The sequence below is a fragment of the Capsicum annuum genome, chromosome 6 (assembly GCF_002878395.1).
Source record: "Capsicum annuum cultivar UCD-10X-F1 chromosome 6, UCD10Xv1.1, whole genome shotgun sequence".
In the NCBI taxonomy this organism is placed as follows: Eukaryota; Viridiplantae; Streptophyta; class Magnoliopsida; order Solanales; family Solanaceae; genus Capsicum; species Capsicum annuum.
Window position 1 is genome coordinate 17,774,060 of NC_061116.1, and position 21,571 is coordinate 17,795,630.

Here is a 21,571-nt window from a genome sequence, read left to right on the forward strand (position 1 = left end):
TGAGACATATGACTGACTTACTTCTACTGATCATGGCTTCACTAGGAGTATCATGGAAAAGTACACTAGCTCTAGAAATACAGCTAAATTTTTGGGTATAAGTACCACCAGGACTCGATAGCATATTAATTAAATCATGGCACAAGCTTAAAAGCTCAACAGTGGCTACATGGTTATCATTCATTCATTTAGACATTTTAGCAACCACTTGAGATGCATTACTTGTACATGAATGGGGAATATGTATTAGCATACTATAACATGGCGTTATTTCATTCTCATAATCAATTTTTCAAGCACTTGCATGATACAACTTGCACATAACGAGCATTGCATAATAGCTTTCACTTATTAACTCACATGATCAATTCATCAAACACTTGGTGAGAATATCATATGCACATAACTCTATACAACAAATAGGCATCATAATTCATATTCCTATTGACAAATTTCAAGGGTTTAACATGGTTTCACATAATACTACATATATATCACTTTACTTCATATCGATATTGTAATTAAATCATGAACTACAGAATCCATTATCAAATAGTCATGAACATAATCAAAATAAATCATGAAATTCATTAAAAATATTATCTTGAGTTTTTGAAAAGGTTTCTTGGACTCCAAGGGTAGAAGAAACCATTGGATGAACACTTAACATACCTTAGTTCTTGATTCTACAAAGATTGACGGTGGAATTCCCTTGAATTTGGATCCACAATTAAAAACCCTAACTTATTTTTGAGTGGATTTTTAGAGAAGTGGCTATATTATGGTTAAAATGGGGCTTAATCCCATGTTTTGGACTTATATAGTGGTGGGAAATTGACACTTTTGCCCCTAAAAGATTCAAACATTTAATGGCTGAAAACTGGGCATCGACGTTATTAGCGACGCGGAGCATCATGGCATCAATACAATAGTTAACGCATCAGCCCCTCATTAAGTTGAGCCTCTGTACTTTGACCCTGACAACCTGTAATAATATCAACCAACACATTGTCTATGCGGAATACGAAGATTGCGTTGATCCACTATTTTAGGATTTCAAATGTGGTCTAAAAGAGTTTTGAAAAATCAAAAACTTATCCAAGAACACCTATTGATCTTCCTGGTCATGAATTAGCAAAAATACGGACCATTAAAGGACCTTAAAGTCACAAAATGAGACTATGCACTTTCGAAGGCTAAAATAAACTAAGTCTGGAAACTTAGCTAGGAACTTCTAAGCATGGGACCCCCTCAACAAGAATAAATGGACTGAATTTTGTGGGGTCTTGCAGTCAACTACAACATCAATTGTGTCTTTGGCAATTGCATGGTGTTGGTATTGTATTCCGCCTGACTTGAGTCATCACTTGATCACTCTGAGTTAAAATGATTCTTATTACCTCAATGTCAAGATAATACCTAAATTGATTAAGCTATAACTAGGTGTGAGTTTATAGGGTCAACTAAAACTTTAATTGAGTCTTGGGCAATTGTATGATGTTGGAATTTCGCTCCTCCCGACCTGAGTCATCGATAAATCACTCTTAGTGGAAATGATTCTTATTACCTCATTGTCAAGCTAATACCCAAATTAATTAAACAAAAACAAGGGGGTTAGTTCATAGGGTCAACTACAACTTCAATTATGTTTTTTGCAAATGCAAGATATTGGTATTGCATTCCTACTGATCTGAGGCATTGATTGACCACTTTGAGTTGAAACAATTCATATTACCTCATTGTTAAGATAATACCTAAATTGATTATGCTAGAACTACGGGTGAGTTCATAGTGTAAACTACCACTTCAATTGAGTCTTTGGCAATTGCATGATGTTGGTATTACATTCCTCCCAACCTAAGTCATCGATTGATCACTCTGAGTTGAAATGATTCTTACTACCTCATTCTTAAGCTAATACCTGAATTGATTTATCTAGAACTGTGGGTGAGTTCATAGGGTCAAATATAACTTCAAGTGTGTCTTTGGCATTTGTATGATATTTGTATTATGTTCCTCTCGACCTGATTCATCAAAAAATCACTCTTAATTAAAATGATTCTTATTACCTCGTTGTCAAGATAATACCGAAATTGATTAAGCTAGAACTAGGTGTGAGTTCATAGGGTCAACTAAAACTTCAATTAAGTCTTTGCCAATTGTAGGATATTGGTATTGCATTCCTCATGACCTGAAGTGTCGATCAATCACTCTGAGTGAAAACTATCCTTATTACGCCATTGTCAAGCTAATACCTAAATTGATTAAACTATATTTAGGGGTGAGTTCATAGGGTCAACTACAACTTCAATTTAGTCTTTGACAATTACATGTTGTTGGTATTACGTGTCTTTTGACCTGAGTCGTCGATTGATCATACTTGGTTGAAACGATTCTTATTACCTCAACGTTAGGCTAATACCCAAATTGATAAAGCTAGAACTAAGGGTGAGTTCATAGAGTCAACTACAACATCAATTGTGTCCCTGGCAATTGCATGATATTGGTATTGTGTTCCTCTCAACTTGAGTTATCGATCAACCACTTTAAGCTGAAGCGATTCTTATTACCTCATGTCAGGTTAATACCTAAATTGATTTTGTTTAAACTATGGCTGAGTTCATAGGGTCAACTACAACTTTATTTGAGTCTTTTGGCAATTGCATGATTTTGGTATTACATTCCTCCCGACCTAAGTAGTTGATCAATCTCTCTGTGTTGGAATATTTCTTATTTCCTCATTATCAAGCTAATACCTAAAACTCATCAGTGTTCCAGTTGAACTTAATACGGTTTATTATGATGACATGATTAAAAATTAGGTATTTTTTTATAATTTTAAATAATAATTAATATCAATTCAAACCAAATTAACACTTAAAAAAGTTGTCATTATTTTCCAAAATACAAATCAACCCATATAAATAATCCATTTGAGGGAAAAATGATTCATCATTTCACATCTTGAGTTCTCACTATTTTTTGTATCTCAACAAAACATACAACAACTACTCAACAAATTGCTCAACCTTCACAACAGATCAATTTTCTTCCCATTTCCGACCACATTGATGTTATTTTTGACTACATTCTTGCTTGTATCCATCTTTTTCCTTGTCTTCATAGGTAATAGAGTTTGATAAAAGTTCTATTTTTGTAATTTTCTCTAATAATTAAGGTTTTAAGTTAATGATTGAAGAAAAGACTTTTAGTTGAATTATCTTTTAGAATGGGTTTACAATTTGGAGATTCGATGGTAAAATCATAAAAAAAAAAACCCGAGAAAACCCTAGTTTTTCACGCAGTGTTCCATTGAATTTTGTGGTATTATTGAATATTGTTTGTGGTGTTGGTGGTCGTGGTGATGGTTATGGTGGTGGTCATCAGGGTGGCACTGGTGGTATTTATGGAGGCTGCTAGTTATGGTGTTGGTGGCACTGGTTGGTGGTGTTTGTGGTGGTTGTTGGTGCTGTCGGTACTGGTGGTGTTTGTAATGTATTTTTAAAAATTTATGCATGCACTAATTGTAATGTAATTTTTCCTGTACTATTTTTTGTAGGTAAAATAGGTCTCCCAAACGAAAAGAAAGTGAAAGTGGATCAACTTCTGACCACATAACAAAAAGGCTACATTATAGAGGGATTTAGAGAAGCTTCCTAAGAAATCTAAGTCAGGGAAAAGTGAAGCTGAGGATAGTTATGAAAATGACATTTAGGGAGGTGGACAAGAGTCTCTAGATGGTTATGAGAAAAATTAATGCAAGGAGAAGAAGGAAGAAGATAAACAAGAAGAAGGGGAAGAAGAAAGTAAGAAAGAGGATGATAATACATCACTAATGGGCCATGAATTAATACCGAAACCCAGTATGAGGCTATCAAAACTATTAGTATTGACAGGTTTCATGTTACGATGCCGATAGATAGCTCTATAGGACTAACTTGTGATGTTGTACTTAAATATAAGTTAGGGAAACCTTTTGAAAAAATTAGGAATATTATGAAGAATGAAAAGATATATGGACTTTTTAAGAAGAGCTACTTTAGATAATTTGTTGCGCTGCCTGAGGATCACAATGCCCATTTCCAAATGAACATTGTATATGGTCTTCTCAAGTGCAGGATCAAATTGTGGGGGATGATAAATATTCGAAGGAGGAAGGCAAAAGATGGATGAATCTGGATCAACTACTGTGGCATGCCAGTTTGTTTTGGCTTGAAAGACTTTGCCATTGTGACAAACATGATATGTAATCATCGAGAATAACTTATCACCATGGAATCACAATCTAAAAGTAACAAGGCAAGAAAAACAACCAAATGACCACCATTAAATAGTGGTAAGGCATTGTCCTAGCGACTACCCACCAAACTAACAAATACAAGGAAAACATAGATGGGTTATTGGACATTGTTAGACGTGGGTGCAAAGAAAATAATTTGAAAAAACATATCAAGGATAAAAAATACCAAAGCAGTACAGGGAATAATTATGCTTAGTTTGGTTTGCCCATTCTATTAAAATGGCAAGAGACGTCACCGAAGTAATAGAAGATGATATGTTGAAGCTTGCTAAGAATTTTGAGAAATTCAACAATTATCCATGGGTATATGAGAACTAATACTTTACTATCAAATATTTATTGACAAAGCTATCCCTAAATACGATCACATTGTACGACTTTCCTTGGGCTTTCATGGTAAATTTAATCACTATTTGTTTAATCATCGATTAATTGATATTGAATAATTAATGTAATTTTTTTTTCTTGACTCCTACTTACTTTTTTTAGTCTTGAGAATTTGAAGCCATTCCTCACCTCTGAAAGCAGGTCAAGGATTACCCTAATGAGGTTTCTCATACAAGGATCCTTAGGTTGTTGGCTACAAAGAGCAACATAAGAATTAAAGAGGCTGATCTCTTTAACCCTCAGGATGATGCAGTACGTCTTCTTTCATGAAAAATAATTTGACTTATAGAAAGATATTGAAATAGATATGTTATCTATTGTGACATATAGGTCCTCTGTTACAATAGATTACCTGTATACTGCAACTGGTGCAACAGATAGGTAATCTATTATGAAAGATGATCCATATTTTGTAAAGAATTAACCATATATTTCTTTGGTTCTTTGAATTTGACTCAATAGATTACCTATCTACTATAAATTATGCAACAAATGGGTAATCTGATACAACATATTGTTAATCTATTATGATATATCATTAGCTATTGCGACAGATAGATCATCTATAGCCTAGGTTTTATCCACTGCAACTAGTATAATAGATGGGTAATCTTGTGATAGATGATTCATATTTTGCATCAGATTACCCATCTGTTACTTTGATTCTCTAAAACAGACACAATAGATTACCCATCTACTGTAAATTATGCAATAAATGGGTAATTTGATGAAACATATTGTTAATCTATTACAACAAAAGGATCTTTTTTGCATAAGTTGTCTGTGTTATCTGTTTCATAAGTTATATGTGTTAATATGTAACCCAACTGACTACAAATTATTACATAATATATCTATCTTTTTTATAGGTCATGCATCCATGGATCATGACTATAGATCTTTTTGATAAAATAGTAGACCCAATGATGGACTTATTAATAAAGAAGGAATTGGCTGGAGCAACAGCCATAAGAAAAGCATTTAGGCAATCTCAGCCTAATGTTCAGGCTCTTCATGACCAACCTACTACAACAGATCCGGGTGATTCTTCTTGGGGTATTGCTGGTGGAGTTGTTGATGTTGGTGGTAGGTATACTGATGTTGATGCTAGTCATTATGTTGAGCATGTTGAATCTTAAGAAAAAATAAATTTGTTTGAAAACAACCCTTTCACAGGTCCCTCTCACCCATACACTGGTTCCTCTTAACTTTTATATTCTTGTTGCAAGAGCGAAGAGTGAAAGGACATCTAGGATAAACTCTTTGAAAAAGTAGAGGCTATCATACAACAATTAAGGAATTGAAATCCAAAAGGGGTGTCATATCATCCAAGAAGGTGAGGGAGCATTATTCTCCTATAGTTGAAGTAGGGAGGAAGATAAGAGCAATTAGCCAAGTACTCTCCAAATGGAAATCCAAAAAAATTAGAACTCCTCCCTCGCTAAATATTGATGAAGTTTAGGGGCTATTCAAGAAGCTGGACATATACACAAACTTTGCACCAAGGAGAAGAGGGAAATGTGGTGGTCCAAGAATTCTATGAAAGGTACACAAGATTACCCCTTCCATACATTTTCTGCCCAAGACTTCAAAAGTATGAGAAATATGCATACATAGTATGTGGATAGGGTATGCTTATTTTTCATAACCTAGAATTCTAATCTACTCCATGAAAAAGAAGCTACCTAACATATCTGTAATCTGTTGCAATATATGTGTATTCTAGTGTAACTTGTGTTGCTTTTATTACAACATATTACCCATCTCTTTCATAAGTTGAGTTAGATGGGTAATATATGAATAAATTTAGAGAACCCTCTCCAATAGATAGACCATCCATTTCAACTTTGCACTATGTTTTCCTTCTTTACAATTACTAACAAATTTAAAAATTTACTTCTTATATCACAGTATGTTGAAGAAATTCTCTGTCTCATTAGAGGCAAGCAATTAAACTAGTACAAAGCTTATGATGTTTCCGATAGAATAATGGACCTTGACTTCTACAATTATCTTAAAGATAGGTATGATAATCTCAGTAAGCTATCGTCAACTCCAGGTGGTACGGTATTTGATTCATTATAGTTTGGGTGCTAATGGGATGAAGAAATGGTTAAATATATTTGAGAGGAGAGGCTAACTCCACATGGCAAGAGATGAACAAATGAAATGAGGATTTTTGGAGTCATAAACATCGACGACATACATTATCGAGCTGTTGAGATACTACTCGAGAAGGGAAATCTCAAGGTTTATGAATGCAGCTTACCTGCCTTGGATGAGGCAAATTTTTTTACCCATATGCAAGCACTATTGGATTCGTCCCCCATCTTGTTGAGGCTGAGTAAACTAATGGATCATTTCCCAACAGAAGTGTTAATGAAGTAATCATTGGATTTTGAAGATCGAAACAAGTGCATGGACCATCCCAAAAAAAACGGTTACAGCGTGTATGGTGCACACTCTTGACCGACATAGAAATGGACAAGCTAATGACCTTTCTGTCTTATATCAATGTGGCAAACATGCAAAAGGTCTGGGCTTATGGGGTACTAACTGAATGCTTGGATCCTGTGTATAAAGAAAAGTATGTGAAATAACAGTTCTTTTATTTCAAGTCAATTCACTTTGCATACTTTACATACATATAGTGGAAACATTTTTTGTCTGATGAAAGTTGAATTTTTTATAATGCAACAGATTTTTCATCCATTGTAAAATATATTTTATTTGTTCTGACAAATAGTTTATATGTTGTAATAGGTTGGTCATATGTTGCATTATTCTAATATTTTTATCTAAGTCTTACCTGTTGCAACAATAGGAAGTACTATTTCATAATTTCCAATAGATGAACTATATGTTGAAACATGTCTAAATTTGTTTGGTATTTTCTAACAATTACGCTTGAATATCTATGTTCTCAACAACACCAAACCATTAGCAAATACAAATACATCACTATGAGAATTTTCAGCAATTAGGCTTGAATATCCACGTACCCAAAAACACCAAACCAGTAGCAATAATCTTAATAATGTAGTATCTTGTTGCTTTATTTTGTTTCTGTGACACCCTGCATTTTCGTGCTAGTCGTTGAACCATCGTTCCTACGTGTATAAGTTATAATACAAATGATTTCCATGTTAATATAAGTTTCATGATCTCTATACTCGTGTTTCATTGCTTCCAAGATGAAAAATGTTCATAAGAATTGCTTAGAACAAAGTTGATCTAAGATTTTTTTATTCATGCAAACTTTTGTATTTGATTCTACAAGTGTCAAATTTGAACGTGTATAACTTTTCATATATGAAGAATTTTGCATCTCAAGACCCAACAAAATATAGATAATTTAGTCAGCTTTCTAATGATACCAATTTCTCCTTAATTTGATACCGATGCAAAAAGTAATGGCATTTTCTTTTAGGGGTAGTAAGCCGAGGCGATTAGGGCATGGCACATTGGTTTCTCGATGCGATAAGTGATGCAATGCACTTCTGTCCAAAAAGAATATCACGTTGGTTATTTTCGCTCACACAAATCAAACCAAAACACATATTTAAGCTCCCAAGGAGTATTAGTTGCCCCTTTACTCATAATTTCTCTCTAAGAAAGCCTCCTTATCTCAAGAACAAACGCTAATCTCCATCCAAGAAAGTCAATCCTCCATTACAATATCCTCAAAATAAATAAGAATTTAAGTTCTCTAGATCAAGAATTACAAGAAAAGCTTTCAAAATCATCTCCAAGGGTTTCAAAGTCAAGCTTTGTACATCAAATTCATGATTTATTCAAGAATACATCTAATTAATTAAGGTATGTGGGAGTTCATACATGGATCACCTTTCACTCACGGAGACCAAGAATGCATTCAAGTTCAAAGTTATTATCTTTACATATTATAATGAAGTATATCCATGAAATTTCATGAATTTCGATTACGTATCATATTTACACATAGTTTACGTTGAAATTTACTTGATATGTTCAAATGGTCATTTTCACATGTTAAATCCTCAACCCATGTTTTTAATATTGACATTGATTTGATTTTCATGGTTTAACTACTCCCATGTTTTAACTCATGATCCGTATGTATTTGATTTCAAGTTGAGAGTATATGTGTTTTCAAGTGGAATGAGCTAATACATATTTTGAATGTTATGATCTTCATATAAAATCCCTAATTTGTGAAATGATTTTTGTAGCAATGATATTTTTGCATGCTTTCTTATTCCCATGCACAAGTTTAGGATGTCCACATATTTGATGAAATCCCATATCATGTTCAATCCATCATGTTTAAGACATTGTTGTGTTCAATCTATGATCTTTACATGTTTTGGTGAAACTTCCATGTCCCATTCTAAGATAATATCATGTAAATCACCCAATTCATGATCTTAGTAATGTAAGCATGCTATACTCCCATGTTTAAGACATTCCCATGTTCAAGATTATGATTCCTAAGTCGTTGATAAAATGACCTAATGATTGGGTATTGAATATTAAGTACTTTATATGTCCTAAAGCTTTAGTATGTCCTATTTCTATTGTTATCAAGTCCTGGGGGTTATGAATACCTAAAACTTAGTTGTTTACCTAGTTTTCAGTATCTACAGAATAATTTTTGTTATACCATCAATAATATCTTTCAATCAGTAATATGGTTAGTTATAAGTCCAATTAATCTTAGCATAGTCTAGTAGAAGTTCCAGTATCAATTTACACATTAATAATTACCTCAGAGTCTATGCACTTTTAATTTTAGAATACCATGACCTGAACTTATTATTTATTAGTTATCAGTGCATACACCAGTTAGTGATTCATGTCTGTTCAGTTAGGATTACGATTTAGTACCTGGTGAAACAAGGGATGGGGACTCACCTGCCAGTTAAGGGTGTGACTCTTAAAAGAAATCCGTGCATTCCAAAACTACGTAGCTAGGGTAGGTTTAAGATGGTAACCTACAAGTTGACAATTGACACATATCTTACAAAAGTAACTGCCAGTAGAAGGTGGCTCATTAGTCCTTCAAGACTCTATTTTAGTTGATCCACACAGCTAGTGTTAGTACCCATTGCATGATATAAACACCCCTCTAGTTGGGGTTAAAGGTTGGACCCCGATAAGCTTAGAGTGAGCCATGTCGGTTAGATTATACCTCCCATAGTTTTATTTCAGTAGTCAATTTTAGCGTTCAGTTTTAGGTTTGCTTGACCATAATATATAATTATCAGTTATTAAGTTATTAGTATTTCAGTATTATAGACAGACGATATAAGAATCATGTTTTATTCTTGGTCTTGCATTCTTAGATTTTACAGTTTTTATACATTTATGATCAGTTATCTCATGTTGTTTAGTTAGTCTTTATGTCATATACACAGTACCCTACAGTTTCAGTCAAGTTATTTCGATTAAGTGTAGTTTAGTGTTGCATGATCAGTATTCAATCATTAGCTACTTATTGTTGGATATTAGTTATTCGTATTCATATATCCAAAACTCAGTATATAGGCATTAGTTATCACCTTTCTTAGTTTTCAATTATTTTGTCACCCAGGCATCAGTTATTTAAGTAATCAAATCAGCTCAATATGTATATGTTTGGTTTCATTTTTTCATGTATTCATGTTTTACTATATTCCATTTTCAGATCTACTTACTCTACAAAAATTAATGTTTTAAGAAAAACAAGTGTAGAGATTCATTAGCAAATCAGGTTATGTTTGCTACTCACGTTTTAAGATATTTTAGCTTTCAGTTTATTCCAACCGATTGGTGAGTCTACTCAAACTTAGCACACATGCTTTAATAGTTCATGTATATAATTAGTTTTACTTATTGCATTCACCCCCAATTACTCTGTACATTCCAGAAGTACTGATCGATATATATGTCTATGTGACTACATTACTTCATACTATAGGAACCAGCTATAGTCCACACATCATGATTGGATAGTTGTAGTTTCTAGCCAGAAAGTGATATGTTCTCCTATTTCTAGGTCTTCAGTCAAATATTGGTCATGTAATTTACTTTATTACTCATATGTATTGATTAGTGGTAGGTGGATGTATGTCCCAGCTATCTATAGTCAGCATAGTAGAGGTTTCATAGATGTCTGTCAGACTTAGTCATGTAATTTCAGTTCTCTCTTCTGTATTATCAGATTGTAACCTTTATTAGTATTGTATTTATCCAGATAGATTAAGTTTCTGCACAACAAACTAAGCTAGTTTTAAAATATTAAATCAGTTTCTCAACAGTATGCCAGTTTATGGATTAGCTTGGGATCACTTGTAGTTTTGAGCACAGTGTTATGACTAGGGGGTAGTCTTAGGTCATGACAGTTTCTTTTCAAAATCCTTGACTTTCTTCTATAGACCCCAGATTACACGATTTGCATCTGAAAGGTTTCATTCATCAAACAAATCAAAGTAATCACATCCACCTAACTTCTACAAAAATAAGAATACAATTACAAAATAATTACAATTCAACAATTAATCAAATATTTAAATAAAAAATATTACCTTTCACATCTTACAAGTAAAAAACATACGAGCTGGATTTTGTTGAGTCCAAGAAGTCTTCAATAGATCTTCATGACCATACTTACAACATCAAAAATCTTTCTCACAAAAAAAATGGAAGATGAGTTCGATATTGTCAAGCTTAGTTGGAAAAAATGAAAAAATATGCAGATAAACGAAATACAAATAATTTCAAAAATTTAGATAGAGAAAGAAAGATGGTAAAGAAGAAGATTTTGGAATTTAGGATTAAAGTTTAGAAAAATATGGATATATAAGATAATGGGGGGAAATAATTATTTGGGGCCAAATCAAATGCCATATCATAAAAACTGGGGGATTAACGAGCCTTTTCTGCGTGAATTACACGTGAGCTGCCAGTAGGGCAAAAAGTGTCGAATTGACATATTTTATTCCTATTTTATTTTAGGTGTTTAAAATAAACATTATCTACTTGATGCCTATTCTATTTTAGTTGTTTAAAATGAACAAAATTAATGGGTTCCTCCTTTTTTATTTCAAGTCACTTTACTTTACATGTAGTGGCAATTTATTTATGTCTAATGAAAGTTGATTTTTAATAATGCAACATATTTTCCATCTGTTGTAATAGATTTTCTACCTTTTGTGGAAGATAGTTTATTAGTTGTTATAGGTTGGTCATCCGTTGCATTATGTCAATGTTTCTATCTTAGTCATCTGTTGCAATGGTGGAAATACATGTTTGATAATTTCCAATAGATTACATAACTATTGTAATATATGTATAAATTTGTTTGATATTTTCCAACTAATATGTCATTTGTTGCAACAGATACCTTATATGTTGCAACATTTGAATCTAGTATTTCATTTCAATTAATAAGTTCAAATCTAAGTATAAAATAAAATCTATTGAAAAAGTAAACTAAATCGAAGCCTTCAGAAATAACATGAAATAAATTAATAACTAAATGAAATGTAAAAAAATTATTATGGATATAGATATCAAAAAATAAATCAATAATTTAATTTTTATGCCAACCATTCCTAAGAAGGGGTGATGTTATTTCTTTTATAGAATCAAGCAATAAATATCTACGCAATATAGACAAGTTGTTCTTCTTTCGGTGCTATAGAATTCATCTTTGGTCATTGTAGATCTTTATTGCTGCTTGCGTATGATTTTTGCACTTTCCGTTCTCTGTATTTCCATTAAAAGAGTAGCATATTATCAATGTTGTTCAGTAGTAGCTTCAATAGTGCCATCCACCTAGAAAGCCAGAATTGGTCAATGCTAATCACGGACAAATAAAAAAGGGAAAAGGATAACTCATTTATTTTAGCAAATCAAACATGTCTTCCTTCTATTTTAAATTATCCCAAATGGATTATATTTCTGTTACAATACGTAGATGAATAGTTGGGACAAATTATAAAATGAGGAAGACCTGTATGCTAATTTCCAATAGATGAACCATATGTTGCAAAATATGACTTGTCTGTTTGTAAAAACTGAAATAGTACGAAGTCTTGATTTATTTGTTCCAATATATGACCTGTCATCTATTGGTACAAATAAAAGTAGTACGTAGAGCTATTCGATTTGCTAAAATAGATGAGATAAAAGTTGCAACAAATACTGTATCTAATGCAATATGTTAGTCAACAATTTGAACATATGTATATATTTTTTTGATAATTTTTAGTAGATTAGTCATCTGTTGAAATAGACATGTGTCTATTTGTTGATTTTAATAGACAATATATATTCACCTTCTTTAACTCGTGCTGCTCTTCTTTGGCCATTATACATTGCTTAATAGTGCAACACACTGGCAGTGGAGTTGCAATTTTTATTTTAACATGTTATATAATGCAATGGAAATTACTTTCGTTATCCTCTTAGACTTAATCTCTAATGGAATGGATAGATATAAAATCCTCTTTGATGGAATAAAACCCTCTTAGATGTAAATTCCTTTACAGAAGCAGTTAATACATTAATACCACTAATCACTACTTTATATTTTGCCTTGTATTCTTGACATTTGAATGCAGAACATTCGCTAGGTGATACAAGAATTACCGCAGGGATGGACATATGTGAGATGTATTGAACCCAATACTTGGCGCGTGCAAGTGAATTACAAAGGAGGGCGTAAATAGTCCACAAAATAGTCCATAAACTACCCTCCTAGGGAACCTAAAGTAAAGCCTTTGACTAAGTGGTCTTATGGATATTTCACATAATTTTTGTAACCTACTATAAATAGAATATGTTAGGTCATTTAATACTTAGACTTTGATGATATTTGTAAGTTTTATGACACTTTTAAACTCTCTCTCTTATGAGAATGGCCTCCTTGGATAAAACTAAGGTTATACTAGTGTGGAATCACTAGTGTTTCATTCATGGCTTCATACGTTGGTGTTTAGAAGAGGTAAAGTCCCTCTTGTGTCAATGTAAGAGATAGGTTATTCATTTTATGCAGTATTAAGGGCCCAAGATTACCACATTCATGGGTTCTTAAGATTATGTCAACCCTTTGGTCTATCTATCTATCCCTTTTGTTCATTGTAATCTTGTAACAATTGTGTGTTGTAATCTCAAGTCGTGTTGTGTTGTCGTTCCTCTTATTGCTTTTGTTCATACTTTTTATTCATATTGTTGTTGCTAATATAGTTTGGGTGGCTGATTTGGCATTCAAAACACCTTGTATTCTTCTTATCCTCTTTTTCTTATTGTTGGCAGTTTGTGTAGCTATTGGGTTCACAGTTTGTGCTTGAATTGTGGACTATTTTGGGGCTGTTTTGGTACATTCCTTGTGTTTAGTGTATCATTTAGTATCATAGCTCAAGGATTAATTTTTTTCTAACAAAATCAATCTTGGGAAGATATTACCAAAGTTAGAAACATTGTGTTGTTGTTGGACCTTGGCCGAAACTTGTAATCTTGGTGTTGATTTGGCCAAGAATTTTGTGACTAGATCTAGTATATTTTTGATTGTCTAGTGTATTTATAGTGTTGGTTTCTTTCTCACCAAAAGTGTCTATATCTAAAGTTTAACTTATAATATTGACTAATGTTGGGGTGACTTGAAGTTTGCCGTGTATTGAAGATTGGTGGACGATTTGTGTTGCTATTGTTGTGTTTTCGAGAAGTTGTCATTATGTTCTTGAAGATTGTTATTGTATTCATCTCTTTTATCACCTAGTCTTATAACTTAAACTACAAATAGGGCAAACTTGATTAAAAAAGGTGAAGATAAAGTTATAAAGTTTGTTCGTCAGAAGACTTGAACCATCATTCCTAGACTTGACATCAACTTTTTTCAACTACTATCCTTAAATAAAGGAGGAGCCTAGTTTGGTGAAACTGGTAAAAGTCAAGATCATCTATTTTTTTTTTGACAATATACTTACAAAATACCCAAGACATATACTTTCCCTCCAAAACCAATTGTCTTTCATTCTAAATTATGTGAAGGTTGAAAATTTTAGATTTGTGACTAAGTTGTGTGGGCCCGAGACAAATTGCATACTGCCACATGACCACTTGCTACTGTTCACGTAAATAATTAACCTCAATTTGGATATTTTCCAGTTTCTAAGTTTTGATTCTTGGATTTATTTGTTGATCTCAAAGAAAATTAACACAGTAGTAAACTCCTACTAGATTGTCAATTATTCCTTTGCATCCATTGTTCGTGTCTACGTCATTTTGTGTTTTTCTTATTTTTGAATCACAGAATTTCTTGGTACAAATTCGGACATGATTTCCTTGAGTCATTGAACAAGAATACACTCCTACCAAGTAGTAGACTCACCCCTAGACTCATCACAAACTACAAGCCGACTTGTAACACGTATGAATCCAAGTGTAATACGATCAAGTATGTGAGAGTGTGGTGAGTTTGTTCCAAATAAACTTGTTCTTTTCTTTGTAGGCATTTTCTTTTCTTTTCTTTTTTTAGGTACAATTATAAGCAAACCCGCGACTTCAACCTCTCAATCCATGGACAACAATGCTACCAATGTCATTTTGGCCTACCTTGACACTATGTCGTAAGACCTAGATATGGAAAATGAATAGTTGGATTGTATGGTAGGTCAAAGGTAGAAAGACGGATACTCAGACACACATCAAGAGGAAGGCCATAGCTCATGTGATCTATGAGGTAAAAATGCTATCCCCCTACACTCCTATGAACTTAGTATATTATGTTGTGGCTGGTAGGAGCCAAGTAGGTGTAGTTACGGCTTTGCCTAGGGTAGATGTGCTCGAGTCATCCTATCATGATACTCTTGGTTATGTTAGGTCGCAGGAGGGCCAAACTCTTGTTGTAAGTATGTAAGCACTAATTGATACTTTACATGACGAAATTGATTCTACTTGCAAAAGTAATTTGTGTCCATCTAGTTCTGGCCCTCATAACTCGAGTAAGACTCCATTACAAATTCATGAGAGTATTCACTCACTAGTTGACCCTTGTGCAAGCCAAGGTAAGTCTATGTTGGTATGTGAGTTGCCAACAACTAATGAGGATGTGAATGAAGATCAACTTACTCATGAATGTATTCCACTACTTGAGCATATGTGCGGTGCACTTGTAAAATCTCAGGTTAGTGATGGTGTTTATATGGTTGATCTTGATGGTGGATGTGGCTCTTTGAACATCTTGTGTGGTACAAGCCTTGCTAGTAGTTTTGTTCAAAGAGATCATGTGTATGGAAATGTTGTGAGTGATGGAAAATGTAATTTTGAGGCAGGACTTCTGGGCCGTATCTCGCTATTCTTGAATATTAGTCTTTTCTTAAAGAAAAATGTCATACGTGATTGTGGGAGTGGTATTCTAGGGGAAGGATGGGTTAGCCTCGTGTTAGACCCTTGGTTACTTCTCCTATTTGGCCCCGGCACCCTCTCAGAATTTGGGAATTTCTACATTTCCCACTTGATACTTGGTCAAGATGACAAAAACTATTTGATTGTGGGTTCTAATGAAGGAACGTAAGGATTTTCCTTACCTCTTTTTGTTGATAATGAGCTCTTCCTTTGTGCCATTTATACTTCGGTTTTCATTTTCAACATAAAGGATCCGTGGGTATACTCTAAGTTTGTCCTACCTCGGAATCACATGTGATGTGTAAATTTTGAAAATACTAACCCTTATGTCATGAGGATACTTTTCTTTTTTGTCCTTCATTGATTTTGCAAGGAGCGTATTCAAGGTTGAATCATTTTTCAAGAAAGGGAGGATGATACGAGAATGGCCACGGAGATGGTCATATGTGAGATGTATTGAACCCGAGACTTGGAGCGTGCCAGGAAAGTACAAACGAGGTCCTAAATATTCTAAAAACTAGTCCAAAGACTACACTCCAAGGGCACCTAAAGTGAAGCCTTTGACTAAAGGGTCTTTTGGACATTTCACACAATTTTTGTAACCTACTATAAATAGAATATGGTGGGTCATTTACTACTTATACTTTGATGATATTAGTAAGTTGTATGAAATTTTAAAACTCTATATCTTGTGAGAATGGCCTCCTTTTTTGAATCTTAGGTGATAATAGTGTGGAATGACTAGTGTTGCATTCATGGCTTGATACGTTGGTGTTTAGAGGAGGTAAGTCCCTCTTGTGTCAACGTAAGAGATAGGTTAATCATTGTATGTAGTGTTTAGGGTCCAAGAGTACCACATTCTTAGGTTCTTAAGATTATATCGACCCTTTGGTCTATCTATCTATCCCTTTTGTTCATTGTAATCGTGTAACCATTATGTGTTATAATGTCAAGTCCTGTTGTGTTGTCGTTCCTCTTATTGTTTTTGTTCATCCTTGTTATTTAGATTGTTTTTCTTAATATAGTTTGGCTAGCTAATTTGGTGTTCAAAGCGCCTTCTATTCTTGTCATCCTCTTCTTGTTATTGTTGGCATTTTGTGTAGTTGTTAGGTTCATAGTTTGTGCTTGAATTGTGGACTATTTTGGGGCTGTTTTGGTACATTCCTTGTGTGTAGTATATCACTAGGAGAGGCAAAATCTGTATAATTAGTATGATCATACTTATAATTATTTGTTTTAAAAACTGCAAGAGGACCATCATTAGCACCAAAAATAACACTATTACCACCACCAATAGCTCCATCACCACTAAGACCATCAACAACAAAATGTCCACCTTCCAAAATTGTTTTTTTTTATGATTGTTGCTCCAAACAATTTCATTTTTATTTTGTTAATGGCGTTAGGGTGATAAAGTTTTCACAGAGAGTAAAGTAAGAAAAAATGGCATCTTTAACTCTAGATTGGTCGGAACAAGCAACAAATGCACAATTAACATAAATAATTATATATAGTACATAGATAATTAGATCATTCAAAATATCATTAATCAAAACAAAAACATAATTACAATTATACTTACTGAATCTTTTGAGGGTCGAAGAGTGCAAGAAATTTTGTATTTTTATCAGTTTCGGCTGACAACCATCTCAAGATTCGTGGACAAGAAACTTCTTCATGTTAGTTCACTTGTTGTCTTAAATAAGAAATGGATTCAAACGCCCAAGACTATATAATAATGCCAATAAATCAAAACCATTATTGAATAAAAAAAAAGAATCATATAATAATAATAGAAATATTGACCATGAAAGCTAATGGAAAGCCATATAGGCTTACTTTCTTTGGCGTTATCTGATTCAACAAATATTTGAAAGTTATTTTGAAGCTTTCATAACCCTAAGGATAACTGTTAAATGCCTCAAGATCCTTGGAGAGATTTATTAAATCAATGGTTATGTTGTTTTTAATATCTCTCGCCCAAAGAATATTATGTACAAACCAAATCAAGCACAATGATTTCTTGTGCTTCTTTGAAATTATTTTACCTTTCAACATTTCTATCAAATTATTATTTTTGAAGATTTGACCTACAATGGACACCAGGTCATCACGATCACTCTACTTGCCTTGCCTTTTTAATGTGTATGGGGAGCTTTTTATGGGTTAGAATAGGTATACCTTGAGAAGGTGAAAAATAATAATTTAATAAATGTGAAAATGATGAGAAAAATAGTAAGACATCGATATTAAAATAAATTAAGCATGTAAGAATTAATGTTACGTAAAATTACTATATAAAATAGCAATCTGAGAGGGGTATCGTGAGGTCAAAATTGGGTGTCAATACAATTATACTGATTTAGTCCCATAAATTATGTCTGTAGATGGTACAGTGTACGCAGACCTTCTCGAAAAATTATTCAAGCTTAAAGATTCTTGTAAAATAAAACACATCATGCAGGATTTTTGCCGCAATTAAGATTTCATTTTCTTTCTTGTTAATTAGTTGCTACTATTTCTATTTTGATGTATATTTTCTTATTGGATAAATTGAAAATAAAGATATTTCCCATAGTAACTGTCCCTGAAATAACAATTTCATTTTTATTCTCAAAGTATTTTTCTGAAGACGTCGAAAGATTTTCTCATGGATGACTTAACCATAACATCACCCGTTAAATCTATGGCACCATTACACTCGATTCTCACAAGATAATGATCAATGCTAACGATTTAGACCAACAGTTCAGTAGAAATGGCTATTAGAATTTGGATTATCTCTTTTGAAACATTCCTCCTCCCCGTGTGGATCATATTTTGCTCCTAATTGAGATAATTCTTTTAAAGCCAGCTCATAGAATAGTGGATGTAGCCTAGCTACTTAACTTATTCCTTTAATTAGAATTGATTTGGCTTTTGTTCTCTTGGAATCCATATTATGTACAATTAACAGGAACATAAAATAGATTATAGTTTATTAATGCATCAGTAAAAAGGGATAATTGAAAATCTGACATGCAAAATAGTAAAATAACTATTCCAACATATCACACATCTTTTAAACTAGGTAGTTTATTTTTTACACCAAATAACTAACCTTATGCAACGAAAAAGTAATCTGTTGCAAAAACACAAAACATATTTCTCATCTATTTAGACAAATGAATGGTCTATGTAACAGATCATATATCTGTTACAACATATAAGTGATCTTTTGGAGTAGTTAACTAACCTTTTGCAATTGATGTGTAATCCGTTATAATAGTTAAAAACATATCACTCATTTTTTGAGATAAATGAAAGGTCTGTGCAACAAATAACACATCTATTAAACTATATGAGTGGTCTGTAGGAACAGTTATCAACGGTCAATATTGTTTAGATTTCATCACAAAGAATGGTCGTATATCACGACAAATTAATGATCAATTTGAAAAATAAAGTCTTGCACATGTCCTATTGGAATAGTTGCTGGGGTTTTCTCCAACAAAAGGTTCATCTGTTGCATCAGCTAATTAATCTATTGCATCAAATTTTTAATTCGATGGTTACTCTGTTGCATCAGATGGTTAATCTGTTGCATCAGATGGTTAATCTGTTACATCAGATGGTTAATCTATTACAATATATGTCCAATCTATTGCATTAGATGGTTAATCTATTCCATCATATTGTTAGTTTGTTGCATCAGATTTTTAATCCGATGGTTCCTCTATTGTATCAGATAGTTAATTTATTGCATAATATGCTAAATATGTTGCATTAGATGGTTAATCTATTGCATCATAAGGTTAAACTGTTTCATCAGATGGTTCATTTGTTTTAAAAGAAAATAGTAGCATAATTTTATTCAATATCACCATTTTTACCAAGAACAAGAACAAATCAACCTAGAATCAGACGCAACACAAAAAATGTCAGCATCGTTGTTTTGTTTGTATAAACACAAACAACAAAATTCAAACATCAAAAAAATGGAACAAGCAGCAAAAAATGTGAATTCACTATGAAAAGAGAAGAGAAGAAATATAAAAAATTAGGATTTTATTTAGAGCACATTTAAAATTAAAGCATTAAATACTTATATTGTTATCCAATACTAGAAAATAAGTTGACTCAAGTTCCTCGTTTTCTTCAAAACTAAAAAGTCTATAATTTTTTACCTGTGAAAGAAGAAAAAGAACGATGAAGAAGTTAAAGTTGTTGTGGCCAAAGAGCAAGGTCGTCACTGATTGAAAGTCAAAAAGGAACTCGAAGCCCAACTATTTATCGCCGGAGGTTAAAGTCTTCGGGGATTGAAACACGAAATTTGTAGAACTGTTGGTTGGGAGAAACTATCAAGAGACTGACAGGAGAGATAGTTGATTTTGAGAGGAGAGGGGTGTGAGTTAATTGATTTTGAGAGGAGAGGGGTGTGAGTTTATTTGTATTTTTAAAAGGATTAGAAAGTTTGGAAAATACTAATTAAATCCACAATTAATTTAATCAAGTTTCCTTACTATGTGTGATCCTTTAAGCTGGCCAATGTCACCAATCCTTCATTCGAGACTTAAATGACACCTTTCCTGCAATTTTTTCAAGTCAGTGTATTGTTAAGCACAATTTCATATTCATATTTGTAGTTGATCATATCAATAATTAAAAAGAAAACGAAAATACAAGATCATATCTATAATCCTCTTAAAATGGCATAGTAATCTAGACTCAATAACCCCAACATCTTTGTATCAAATTGAACCGACACGATCATCATCATTCATAATTTGATCTGAAACATACATTATCTATCTATAAAAATATATCAACATCAAATCCTACAGTTCCTTTTTATTAATGAATAGACGCGATTTCCTATCCTATATAAGTCAGCTCCCCAATAATATCACATCATATATGTGGAAATAATTAAATCTGCAAATATAATATTTAAATAAAAAATTTCAGCTGGTATATTGATAAAACTTGTTTTTCTTAATTATCATTAGCACTAATTCATCAAGAAAGCATTTCTACAACGCTTAAGTCTTCAATGTGTGAAAAGAGAATCAAAGGTAATTCTAGCATTTTTACTAATTTCTTATTTAGATGTGATAGTCGCCATATTCATGTCACACCATATATATGTAATTTTAATACATTTTGAGACACGAACAATAAGTTGATAATATACTAATTACAAGGTCAATGTCATAATCTATCTTACTGACAATAAGTTTTCAAGTATTCCCAATCCTTTAAATGCGTAAATTTATCAAGACGATTCAACTCTACGCAAAATAATGATCAATAATATCAAACAAAGCTAAAAATTCAATCCATGTAATTTGCAAAAATCTTTCCATCCTTCGCCAATAGAGTTGTGTAACACTCCTACTCCTCATCTTTCAATTATTTAATGTCATCTTATAAGCTAACTCGAACTTAGATATCAAGTTATTTTGACCAAGAACTGCTTAAAAATTAGGTGAAATAAATTTCAAAAATTAAAACAAATGTTTTCGAATGAACCAT